Source organism: Protopterus annectens, chromosome 5.part0, assembly GCF_019279795.1.
Source record: "Protopterus annectens isolate FY-2018-M chromosome 5.part0, PAN1.0, whole genome shotgun sequence".
In the NCBI taxonomy this organism is placed as follows: domain Eukaryota; kingdom Metazoa; phylum Chordata; order Ceratodontiformes; family Protopteridae; genus Protopterus; species Protopterus annectens.
The window spans coordinates 664,100,483-664,113,718 of NC_056735.1; the positions used below are offsets into that span (position 1 = coordinate 664,100,483).

At 44.9% G+C, this 13,236-nt stretch overlaps 1 protein-coding gene across 1 annotated transcript in view; it reads right to left on the reverse strand.

Moving 5' to 3' along the window:
• ABHD10 (abhydrolase domain containing 10, depalmitoylase) overlaps positions 1 to 13,236 on the reverse strand; it is a 190,632-nt gene that overhangs the window by 52,768 nt on the left and 124,628 nt on the right. The window lies entirely within an intron of this gene.

Sequence of the window (13,236 nt, forward strand, 5' to 3'; positions counted from 1 at the left end):
GCGGAGGCCCGGGCAGAAAAGCTCCACAAATGTTAACAAGGATTACAAAAAACAATTACACAAAGAAAAGCAGGGCAAAAAATATAGTACATTTACATACATAAAAACAAGGCTTTTAACATTTGGCAACTAAATGTAGCAGCTTAGTAGCCATGGTATGTGTACAGTAGAAAAGACTGGGAAAGAGCTCAGAAATCTTATGCGATACAAGGACATAAAACCCATCTTATTAAGACCTGGTTAAGTGAGATTTTGAAATGCTTGACAGTGGGGGCAGAGGTAACTGCAGGGGGAAGATTATTCCAGGTTTTAGGTATGGTACAAGAGAAAAGTGCTTTCCCAACAGTGTTATTACCTCTGAATATAAAGAGGAGAGATTTGTCAACAGAATGAAAAGGATGATTAGTAGAGTAGTAAGAGAGCAGTTGGTTTAGAGCAGGAGTTTTGTCAGGGTATTTCAAGATGTTGAAGGTGATGACTAGCTAATGGCAGCTGAGTAGTTGAAGGAGTTCTAACCATTGGTGATTCTTTAGTGCCTTGCAGTGGTGGGTTCTAAATGAGTTGTTGGCAAACTTGGCAATTTTATTATAGCATGACTCGAGTTTTACAAGATCAGTTTTCCTAGTCTTGGTTAATATTGGAGCTGCATACATAAGAGTGGAGAGTAGGTGAGTTTGGGCTAGGGTAACCAGAGCCTTGTCTGTGAGGAATTTTGTGCGTCTATAAAACATTCCCAGTTTTTGTGTACTTTTTTAATGGTTTGAGCAATGTGGACATCAAAATAAAGGTAGTCTATTTCGACACCAAGGAGTTTAGTATGGGAGGACGGAGAGATGACAGTGCCATTTTTGGAAGTAATAGAGAAGACTTCATCTTCTTCAGCTCTAGGTTCCTCAACTGCTCTGCCTTCATTGCCCAAGTTTCTGTTCCATACAATCATAATGGTTGCTCTTTTGTTTCATACATCTCATCTTTCAGCTTCACTGGTATTCTTCTATCATACACTACCCTTGCCACACTATGCCACTTGGCTTCAACTCCTTTGAGTCTAGCTTTGACCTTCTCATTCACTCTTCCCTTCTCTTCCACCATCCCTCCCAAACACTTGGATAGTAACCTGTTCCACTATTTTCCCTTCCATTTCAATTTTCAGCTTCTTCTGATTTGCCCCATTTGCTACCATTACGACAGTCTCATCTGTACTCAGTTTCATCCCTTGTGCCTTCAGTTTTGCATTCCATTCATTGTTCACTTCATGCCACATTGTCTGCATACAGCAACTTTGTTGCTCTGTCCCCTCCAACCTGTTTGCTGTAGTCCATCACCAGTATCTAAAGGTATCCTTCAAGTGTTGCGACTCTGGAAGTACCCAAATGGAATAGTTATGGATCGCCTTTCACCAGGAGTTACTAGAATTATTTGATGGTTTTTGGTATTGCACTTATGAGAGCAATAAATCATAATGTCAGCTTGAAAAACACATGGAGGACATTGCCCTCCTGAACTTCTCATGCAGGAACTATTATTTGAGGTTCAGAAAGATAAATACAGAAAAAACTTTTTAGTAAAACTAAATCACAATACGAGGGGAAAAACCCCAAAAAATTAAAACTACAAAGTGATAAAAAGTATTACGAAAACCACTTTGCATACCCTAAACCTACATTTACTGATGGCTCACAGCAAGTAAAACGTAACCCTAACACAGCCTCCTACGGACAATAGATATGAGGAAAATATGGAATGTCCAGAGTTACATTTCACCCTGCTGACCATTTGGAATACCACCTCTCCAGATATTCACAGCAATTAGCCAACCACAACACTCAAATAATGAGCAACCCATTTCAACCACGAACAGAGAACGTTCACTAACAAAAGTTCCCAAAAGAAGAGAGCCAACAGGAAGAAGAGGGAGAGAAAACACTAAAGTGGCACTACTAGTACCACTAAAAGTACTGTTACTTCTCACAATGGAATTTTAAACACCTTCAATAATTACAAGATATTCAACTACAGTTGATTAAACATCCAAGTAAGACATTTTAACTTATTTGATAAGGGCTTCACCTTTGCTCCATTTACTAGTTAAATCTAACAGATGTCCTATTAGAGTTAAGATACATAAACTAGAAAACTGAATTTTAGCATTGTGTTCGAATGGTACCAAAAGCAACGTTAGGAAACGCAAGGAATTCAACACAAATAGTATTTACAACCCACCATTTCACACACCATAAAGCGCACAAAACCCATAGATATAACCTCAATAAAAATGAAAGGAAACTGATAAATGAACTGGCCAATGACCGTTCCCTGTGACTGAAGAAACCTGACAAAGGCAGGGGACTGGCAATTAGTTGGATGTCAATTACACTTGACTCAGACCAATATTCTCCAGTCTCTTACAATGAGACCAATATTGCCTACAGGAACATGGACCTATTCTTACCTCACTCACTATGCCAACGAGCAAGAGCAGCACCAACATATGATTTTTTTTTTTTTTTTTTTAAGATAAAACACCCAAACATTCTGACCATTTTTGGAATACCAGAGACACATAAGAGCATCACTGATCCTCCATTTAGGCCAAACGTAGCAGGAGAAGGCTGCAAGACTTGCCCACTGGTCACTTATGTAGGCAGAAAACTCAAACCATTCTACCAACAGTACCCCATAAGCTAAGAGATTCCTGGGACTTCCTTGGCAAACTTGGAAATCATTTATATACAAAGGACTTGCTACTTGCAATCGATGGCATTCATTTTTATGTCATCCCACACGGGGTTTAGAATGGTTTGAAGAGGCTGTAGCTAGAAGTAAGTTTCCTTTAACCATTGATACCAGACTAGTAGTTCAATTTATGGAGCTTACCCTTAAGAACAATTTCTTAGACTTTGAAGGGAAATTCTACCAGAAAAAGCAGGGTGTGACAATGAGGGCAACTTGAGTCTCCATATACACCTACTTGCTCCTATGGGTCTGGGAGTACAGGTGTAATTTTAACTCTGACTTTGTTCACCAGATTCCTGGATGACATTTGCATCATATGGAAGGGGACCAAGGAGAAGCTAAAGGAATTCAGAGAATATCTTGATACTACTACACCCTTTCTGAAATTTACCCATCATTTTCCCAGCAAAGAAATACACTTTCGACATGTTATTTTTATGAACAAAACCAAAACTTTTACTTCAACCATATACAGGAAACGGGCATTCTCCATTTCCTACCTCCACTACACAAGTGCCCATCCATATAAAAAAAGAGCGTGGTCAAATCTGTCAGACTGACCAGGACAATATCGAGTTCTGAGATGTTTTAACGTTTTAACTAACATGTTTTTGAATGGAGGTTACCACTTGAAATGTTAAAGTAAGAGACAAAATTATCTGGGGGTGTGGCACAAAGTTTGTGCCAATACCTGGGCAAACAAAAATGTGTGAAAACAGTAACATTGTGAGATCTTTTACTAGCACTAACTTTAAAAAGGCTATGGTCCTAAACAACCACCAAGCATATCTTAAACATCAAACTGGAAGATTTTTTCCCACTTTTCTAAGGTAGAAGGAAATAGATCTGTATGCCAAAACAAGAAGTTATGTACTCACCATAACGTTCGATGTATGTAGTCCATCTCATCTAACATTCTTACCTGTGGGTTCGGAGCCCAATGTCGGCTCCGATTCGGCCAAACTTTTCTAGCTCGAAGTCTTTCTATTGGCTGGGCTAAAATGGTATCCCATGCTGCATTGCTCTATATCCCCAGATCTAGTTTGCTGCGAACACCAGCACTCATTCTCCATGCATAACACCACCCAAGGAAAGGAAGAACAAACCAAGAGTGAAGGGAGCTCTGAAAACCAGTCCTAACCTCCAGATCCTCCAGGAAGGGGGAAGGAGGGGGGGGGGGTAAGTAAGAATGTGAGGCAAGATGGACTGCATACATCGAATGTTATGGTGAGTACATAACTTCTTGATGTTATGTAGTCCAATCTCACCTACATTCTTACCCGTGGGACAGCGTTCCCCAGCACCCAAACCCTGGGAGGCTCAGTGGAAAATACTCCTGAGCATTGTGGAACCAGAGGAAGACCTGCCCCTAGACACCACGTCCAACTTGTAATGAGTAACAAAGGTGTGAGGAGATGCCCAAGTAGCCGCAGCACAAATATCATCCATAGACAATCTAGCCTAATAGGCTGTAGATGTAGATACAGACAGAGTAGAGTGAGCCTTTACCGGGAACGGTAGATCTTTACTCCCTGAGGAATAAATGAAAGAGATGCAACTGGATATCTACTTGGACAACGTGACTTTGGAGACAGGAGACCCAATTCTGTTTTCCGAAAAGAAAACAAACAACTGATCAGATTTTCTGAGGTCTTTGGTTCTGTGCAGATAAAAACGTAATTGTCTGTGTACACCCAATTGATGAAATTTAAATTCTGTCTTGTTTGAGTACTGGGGAAAAAACACTGGCAACTCAATAGATTGATTAAGATTACAGATAGATGCCACTTTGGGAAGAAAGGAAGGGTACGGCCTGAGAGAAACCCTGTCCTTATGAAAAATCAAGTATGGGGGTTTTATTGATAGAGCTTGAATCTCTGAAATGCATCTGGCCGATGTGATGGCTACTAAAAAGACAGTCTTCCAGGTCAAGAATTTTAAATCACAAGTAGCTGCAGGTTCACACGGTGGTGAAGTAAGAGCCTGTAGAACAAAGTTTAAATCCCAAGGAATGATAGGTTCCGATACAGGGGGACGGAGTAACAGAGTGCCCTTCAGGAAAGTCTTACAGAGTCTGTGAACCATCAGACTAGGCTCATTAGCGACATGAAAGTTAGAAATTGACGCCAATTGGACTTTTATGGTGGAGGACACCGAGCCCTGGCGAAAAAGCATAGACAAGAACTCCAAACCAGATGAAATTGGAGCCGTAAGGGTCAATCCCTTGGGTATGAGCCCAGACTGAAAATCTCTTCCATTTGCTGGAATAAATCTTCCTCGTAGAGGGCTTACGAGAGGAAGATAAAATATGAACTACCTCCGGCGAAAAATGATGAAGCCTAACTAATGACGGAAGTGGAGTAGCCAGGCTGTCAACCGGAGGGTCCGCAGAGAGGGATGGAGCTTCCCTGATATGCGTGTCAATAAGTCTGGTTGTGGGTCCAGAATCCAAGGCGCATCCACGATGTAGGAATGGAGAAAGGGGAACCAAACCTGACGAGGCCAGTGTGGGGCAATCAGAATCATTCTGCTTCCCAAGGATTGCGCTTTCCGAATCACCTTTGACAGCAAGGGGACCGGAGGAAAAGCATACAGTAGACCGGAGGGCCAATCATGAACTAGAGCTTCACTGGGTGACTCCCCCCGTGGGGGGAATCAACATGAAGTAGCTGCTGCATTTGGCATTGAGGGGGCTGGCAAAAAGGTTGCAGCAAGGCTGACCCCATCTGCGGAAGATCCGTTCCGCAACTTGACTGTTCAGGGACCACTCGTAAGGCATTAGAACAGCTCTGTTTAGCCTGTCTGTGATCACGTTGGACTTCCTCGGAATGCGCGTTGCCACCAGAAAACGTTGGGAAGACACTGCCCACTGCCACACTCGCATGGCCTCTCTGCACAGTGGATATGACTTGGTTCCTCCCTGCTTTGTTCAGATACCACACTACGGACATATTGTCCGAGTGGATTTCAATAGTCCCGAGAGGGAGAAAGCTCTGAAGTGCCTGCAACGCAAGTAGCACAGCTCTCATCTCCAGGACGTTGATATGCAAATGTATCTCGTGCTCTTGCCACGTGCCTTGGACTGTCCTGCCTAGATAATGCCCCCTCCACCCCATCTGGGAGGCATCCGTGGTCACCGTGGCAATCGTGGGCAGTGGAACGAAGGGTTTTCCCATGTTCAGATTGTTGGCGCAAAGCCACCAACTGAGATCCTGTTTGCACCTGCCCGTGAGTAGAATAGGGTGAGAAAGTGGAAGCCGTTGGAGAGACAACTGGGCAAAGAGAAGCCATTGAAGGAGTCTCATATGTAACCTTGCTAGAGGGACTAACAATCGTCACAGCCATAGTCCCCAGGAGTTGAAGAATCCATCTTGCCTTCGCTTTTCTCAGAGGAAGCAGGGCGTGAACTTGTTGCTGTAGGACTCTGATTCTTTCCTGTGGTAGAAACGCCCGCATGAGGACAGTGTCTAATTCTGCACCTATAAAAGTGACACGCTGTGAGGGCAACAAGGCAGATTTTTCCCAGTTCAATGTTATGCCCAACTGCTGACACAGAGTTATGGTGGTGTCCCTGGTCTGAATTAGTAGATGCTTGGTGGTGGCAGTGAGGAGCCAGTCATCCAGGTAAGGAAACACCTGGAATCCTTGACGTCTCAAGTGAGCCGTCACCATCGCCATACATTTGGTGAACACCCTGGGAGCTGTGGTGAGACCAAAGGGCAGGGCTCGAAACTGAAAATGACTGGCTCCTAGCCGGAAGCATAGGTGACTCCTGGATGCCCTGTCCATTTTGATATGGTATTAAACATCCTTGAGGTCGATGGAGCACATCCATACTTCTTTTCCCAACAATGGGAGAATCGACTGCAAAGTGACCATTCGGAACTTGGACTTTTGTACATGGTTGTTCAATCGGCTGAGATCCAATATGGGCCTCAGGTCCCCTGTTCTTTTTGGGACCAAAAAGAATCTTGAGCAAGTCCCTAATCTGATCTGGTCTGAGGGGGACATGTCGGATGGCTCCTTTTTCTAGCAGCTTTGAAACCTCTGAAGCTGCATAATCCCTCTGACTGGGTGGAACATCTGGAATTTTCCTGACTGGAGGGGGGGTCTGATGAAAAGGGAATGACATAACCTCCGGAAATTATTCGTAAAACCCATTGGTCCTGGGTGATGTCTTACCAGGCCTCCGGGTATAACGATATTTGACCCCCGACTGGCTCCGGAAACACAGTCGGACCTCCCATCAGCAGCGACGGCAGGGAGAACCGTGAAAGAAATTGTGGTCTCCTGAGTTGCGGAGGCCTCCTCTGCCTCTAGGGTGGCGTCTTCCTGAATACCCCCCCCCCCTCTGCCTCTGCACCTTGTGCACCGGGAAAAAACCTCTGATTTCTTGAACCACATTTTTCCACCCCTCTGGGCCTTGGGATAAGGCCTAGAGGAAAGGGAAAAACGAACCACTACAGCAGACAGAGTTTTTCCCTCCTGCTCGCACCTGGTGAAGGTGTCTTTCACCTTGGTTCCGAACGAGGAGGAACCATCAAAGGGGGCGTCAGTGAATGAAGACGAAGGCCTCCGCGAAATTACAAAAGCGCATCCAGGCCTGCCTCCTCAGGGCGACTCCTGAGCTTGCTGCCTTACTCAATCCCTCGGCTGCATATGAAATCAGCCTCATAGAGGAGTTAACGATGGAATTGAGGGTAGACATCTGGGCGTTAACCGTCTGGGCCACCGCCTCAGAAACGTTACCTGTGAGAGCATCTCCAAGCTCCTTGAGGAGATCTCTCTGAAGCCATGTAAAGTGAGATAAGTAGTTCAGAGACCGTAAGGTAAAGGTCGCTGAAGAGGGGGTACGCTTCCCGTACTGGTCCATGGTCCTAGACTCCTTGTTAGGAGGATGGACGGTGGAAGAAGTCTCGGCTAATTTCTTCTGAGTGGCCACTGCCACCACCATGGCATCCACAGGGACTCCCTGGGACAGAAATTCCTTACTTGGGGGAGCAGACAGAAATTTATTGGGTCTCCTGGGGACTGGTTCCAGAGTCAGGGTTCTCCCACACCCTTCGACAAATCAAATCCAGGAGCTCAAAGGGTGGGGATACCCAGGAGGCAGAGGGCTCCTCCTCAGAAAGGGCTTTGGACGGCCAGTCACCTCTGCTTCAATATCTCTAGGATGTCAGAAAAAGAAACATCCTCAGAGGATGACTTGGGGGACCCCTCCGATTCCTCGAGGTCTGTATCTGAGGTGACAGACTCATCCTGGGAGTCTATGTGCATCCTCTTGCACATTTTCTTTCTAGGGGGCTCCTCAGGCAAGCACTCTGAGGGGCACTCAGAAACTTGGGGACCACTCATGGGGGTACCCTGAGGCCTTGGGGCTCTGCTGTCTAAAGACAGGTGGTGATCAGAGACCAGCACCGGAGTGGTAGGGGACAGAATGACCGACCCACATGAAGTCGCTGACGATCTGGCCAGCGCACTCCACATGGCCTCAAAGGCTGGCCCCCCAGAGTCCAAGGAGCGACCAGCCTTCGAAGCCACAACAGGAGTCGGGCTCCCCCGCACCGAAGCACCAAGAGGGAGACTAGGAACCAAGAGATGTCCCAAATCCTCCCCCTCGGGTCCGACTGCAGAATCCAGAGTCCTGAATCCCGTGGACGGCGCCGACAGGGTCGGAGCTGACGTCGGTACCGATAAGCCAGGAGGGGCCATCGGAACCGACCTGGAAACATCACACGGAGCTGAGCACTCCGGCTCTGAAGGCTGGGATGCGCTCAGAGGAGGAAGTATCGAAGTAGGTTGCAGGATGGGCTCCGGAGCCGACTGGGACGGAGCAGAGAACAATTTTGCCAAAACCGGTGACTGAAGGAGTCTCTGCACCACTCTATCGACGTCCACATCTGATAAAGTCCTGGGAGGATTTGGAGGACAGGGAGGGAGATCGAGATCTCCGCTCAGGTGATACTTGCCTAATACTAGGCGATCGGCTCCGAATAGGTTCCAATATAATTGTAGCCGATGCCGGTTCCATCATCACCGACACTTCCTGCGGCCCTGAGGACAGTGGAGCAGAGGATGCCAAAGTTGATTTAGCTACTTTCTCCGGTGGCTCCGAGGAGACTGAAGGAGCCGGAGACCTCTTTTTTAATTTTGTGGGTTTAGCTTTAGAGCTGGAAGCAGATTCCAGACCCTCTTTGAAGGAGGGTTTCAGAAGTCCCTTGAGAATTAACTTCTTTCTTTCCTGAAGCACCCTGGGACTAAATGCATGACAGAAGCTGCAAGACTCCTGCAGATGGATTGCTCCCAGACAATAAACACAAACTGAATGTCCATTGGTAATGGGCATTTTATAGCCACACTTTGAGCATTTCTTGAAGCCTGAGGGCTTGTGCTCCTTAGAATCTTTAGGCATCTTAAGGAATTACCAATAATCACCAAGACAAAAAATCACAGGTACAGAACCGACTGGAAAAAACAGTCACAGACTACACCACACTTAGCGTGGGAAAAAACTACCACTAACTAACAAACAATCCTCCTACACACACACAAAAAGTGATTAGGACTAAAACCTCTAAATTAAATGGTTTTAGACCAGAAGTTAGAACACAGAGAAGCAAGGGGACAGACTAGGTCCTCTAACTGAAACTGGCCTAGCCCATTGGAACAGCTAGTGGGATACCACAGAAACAATCACACACACAGAAAATTTTCCAAAAATAACACCAAACTAGCAATAGCTATTAAAATAGCTTTTTGTTTGTATTAAACTCTCTCAAGAAGAAAAAAGGTACTTAGCCACAGCCAACAGCGAGAAAACGTCTTAGCCACATAAGCGGCAAACGAGATCTGGGGATATAGAGCAATGCAGCATGGGATACCATCTTAGCCCAGCCAATAGAAAGACTTTGAGCTAGAAAAGTTTGGCCGAGTTGGAGCCAACATTCGGCTCCGAACCCACGTGTAAGAATGTAGGCAAAATTGGACTACATAACATCAGGTTTTTCACCTAAAGAGCAATAAAAAAAAAAAAAGCTGGAAAAAAAAAAAAATCACGGAAACACTTCTGAGAAAAAAAGCAAGTACTTATAAATGTGGTAACCGCCATCAATGTAAAGTTGTAGCCAAATGTGAAACCACTGGCATACAGGCAATCAGGCGAACAATAAGAGCCACAAAATGTTATAACTGTGGCAGTGAAGGGGTGATCATTCTAGCTAAATGCATAAGTTGTACTTTCTTCTATATCTGGAAAAAAAAAGTAGTTTCAGGAAAAAGAATATACGAACATCTATATAACCAAGGAGGAAACATGCTCTTTATAGACGTGTTAGAATGCAACACAGAAGGATATTTGTTTTGCATTGCAGAGAATGTCCCACTTGACCCTATGGTTGGGCTATGTGAGCTAAAAACTAAGACCAGACAACTCACCTTGCAGCTTGCTTTGGATGCAGGAACACCTCCAGGGCTACATGATTTCAATTAACAGTGTCTTGAAAACGAGAGCTTCAAAGTTACAATGTATTTTAATAACAGCCTGAAAAGTTTAACTACAGCTCTCTGTCAGAGAATTTTTTTTAACAAACAAGATTCTACTACTATTTGTTTTTTATTTAACTGTTTACATTCTGCAAGATCATTTTTGATGTCCTTCATGGATGCATCTGCAGTCATAACAGCTGGGTTGTCCTGTCGTCAGGCAGCCCGTCAGTCGGCCGGATTCCAAAGTCCGTCCCGGCTTGATGTCGCCTTCTCTTCATCATCATCTCTGTTGGACTTCGGGTATGTTAGCATCAGCTTCACTTCATCTTCTCCCCAGTCTTTCTTGTCAAGGTATTCAAGCAGAAGCTGCTCAAGTAGCGTCGGGTCGGTCGATCCAGAGATTTTTCAACGTAATACTAAAGACTTCTAAAAAGTTAAGTACCGTTGCTAGACTCTTCTTGCCTCAGCCGCATGTCAAAAAAGTTAATAATTGTTTAACCTGTGGAAACAAATACCTCATAAAAGATTTCCCATTCTTACTGTCTGCCTTGTTTAGCCCAGCCCACGACGAAAGCAGCCTGTTGCCCTGTAAAGCTTCTTCAACTCAATTTTAACGCCCGGGGCGCGGGGTCGGAGTTTGCGTATGAACAGTTTTTCGGTTCTGACTTTGCTTATTACAATATGTCGCCGAACCTCCTCACTACACTTTCAAAAAAAAACGTTAATTCGCGGTAATTCCATTACCCTCGGCTGGGGCCGGCGTGTTTCGCTGAAACCCGGTTTAAGCAAACTTATAGCTCCTGCCGGCTAGGTACGAGAAAACTGATCTAGGTACAGCCTAATCTATCTTCTACTCTTGAGGCCCCTGCTACAATTCTTGAATCGCCTCTCTGAAACGCTACTCCACTGACGATCAGACACCATTCCCTGGATGCTCCTACTCCCAGCACGGTGCTGCTAGCATCCAGCAGCCATGTCCATTAAGGCCTTCGCCAGGGCTAAAAGCAGCTAAGTCTACTAAATCAGTGCCTGTTAAACCACTCTTCTACCAGGCTCTTCTAGTTCTCAAATGCTCACCTTGGCAGAAGATTTGATTTTTAATTAGAGTGATCTCAACCTCACTCCAGACAGCCCCAGAGCCCCCAGATAAGAGACCTAGGCCTGAGCTGAGCCAGTGTCCTCTGATGATTCTGCAGATGAACTGTGACATTACTGACCAGCCAGAGGCCCCTTTCTCTCTTCTTTTGAGGATTCTGATGCTGAAGAATCCCCCTCAGCTCCCTCCCTCCAGAAGAATTCTCCTTTTGGGGAAAACCTTGCATGCCACAAGAGAGCAGTTCCAATGGCAGCAACAAGAATTCTCAGATCTCCTAAAAAAGACTTAGAACCTTTCTAATCTTCCACAGCACAGGCTCCCTAGCTATACCTCCTGTTCTTCTGTGGTAGATGACGCTTTTTAATGATGTCTGCTCTGCTCCAGACCTTATTACTCCCCAGCCCCTGCCAAACCACAGATAGATTTTACAGGGTGCCTGACACCATCAACACCTTTACAAGGCCCTTGCAGACCCAGAAACAATATCCCAGGGTCCCAAGGCAGTTGTCAAGGCATTAAGCTAAAAACCCTACTCCTTCTGAAAGGGAAGCAAGGGCATTAGAGCTATGGGGTAAAAAGTATACACTTCAGCTACTCTTCAGCTAGAGCTTTAAACTGCCAGTTTCACATGATACAATAACAAGAGTTTACATGCTTGGATCAGCTAACTAAAAATTAACCACCGATGAAGTTTTGACAAGAAATATGTATTAGAAATGGTAAATAACATACAACAGGTTAGTAACCATTCCTTAAAAATGTGGCTATGATGCACTGGAGGCTTCATTTAGATCAGCCATGACTGGCACAGTGATAAGAAGGCATGCATGGCTAAAGGAGCAAGCTCTACCAGATCATGTTAAAAGCAAAATTGTTAGATGCTTGGTGCACCTAAGACAAGTTTGTTTGAAAATGGAAGAAAGCAGGTTATGAAGAAAATGGAAGAAAAGGCAAAATCAGTTCAAACTGTTAAAGATTTCCTGCAGGTTTCAAAACCCCAAGGTTTAGCAGAACTCGGCCTGCCAAGAATTGGTCCTTTCCTGACTCCACAAGATTTCCCTCAAAGGAGGAGGAATAGACGCCTATGAGGCAGAAACCAAACACAAGCAGTCACAGAGGACCCACACAGGCACAGCAACAACAGAGGCATTGTGACATTGTGCCATCGCTACTACTTCAACATGTTTACAGTGATTCTTATTTTGCTAAACCGGCTTTACCAGGGAGCAAATAGGCAGCCCCACTAGGGCGGAAGGTTAGTTAACTTTTATTTGCAAAGAACTGGCACCAATATACCAAAAGACAAGTGGATTCTGCAAATTATACATCAAGGTTACCGATTCCACTTCCCACAATATACCAGTCAAAAAGAGGAATGCCAAATCTACCTCCAAATCAAAAACAGAAGCTTTACAACACTCTATGGAGTTAGCAAAAATGTTGGTTGTGGAAAAGTGCCTGCAGTAGAGCAAGGAAAGGGGTTCTACTCCAGACTTCAAAATCATCCAAGAAAGGAAAAAAAGTTGGAGACCACTGACCTGTCCACCCTTTGAATACACATACATCATTGTCCCAAAATTCAAAATGCTGGACCCTACAGCAACTTCTTCCATGCTGGGCAAGTGTTAGATGCAACTCTAGATCTCAAGGAGGCATACCTGCACGCCCCTATGTCTGACCTCAATCTGCAGAAGATAAATTTCAGATTTCTGCAGGATCAGAGCACTATCAATTCTCAGCATTACCTTTTGGCTTTATCTACTGCTTCAGAGTATTCTACAAAATGCCTGGCATCAGACACGTGATATTGCAGACTGCAGGGAATCTATATTTACCCATACCAGGACGCACTGCTCGGGTTAAGCAAGGGGACAACAAAAGCAAGGACAAATAGATTTGCAAAAATTCATTTACTTGTT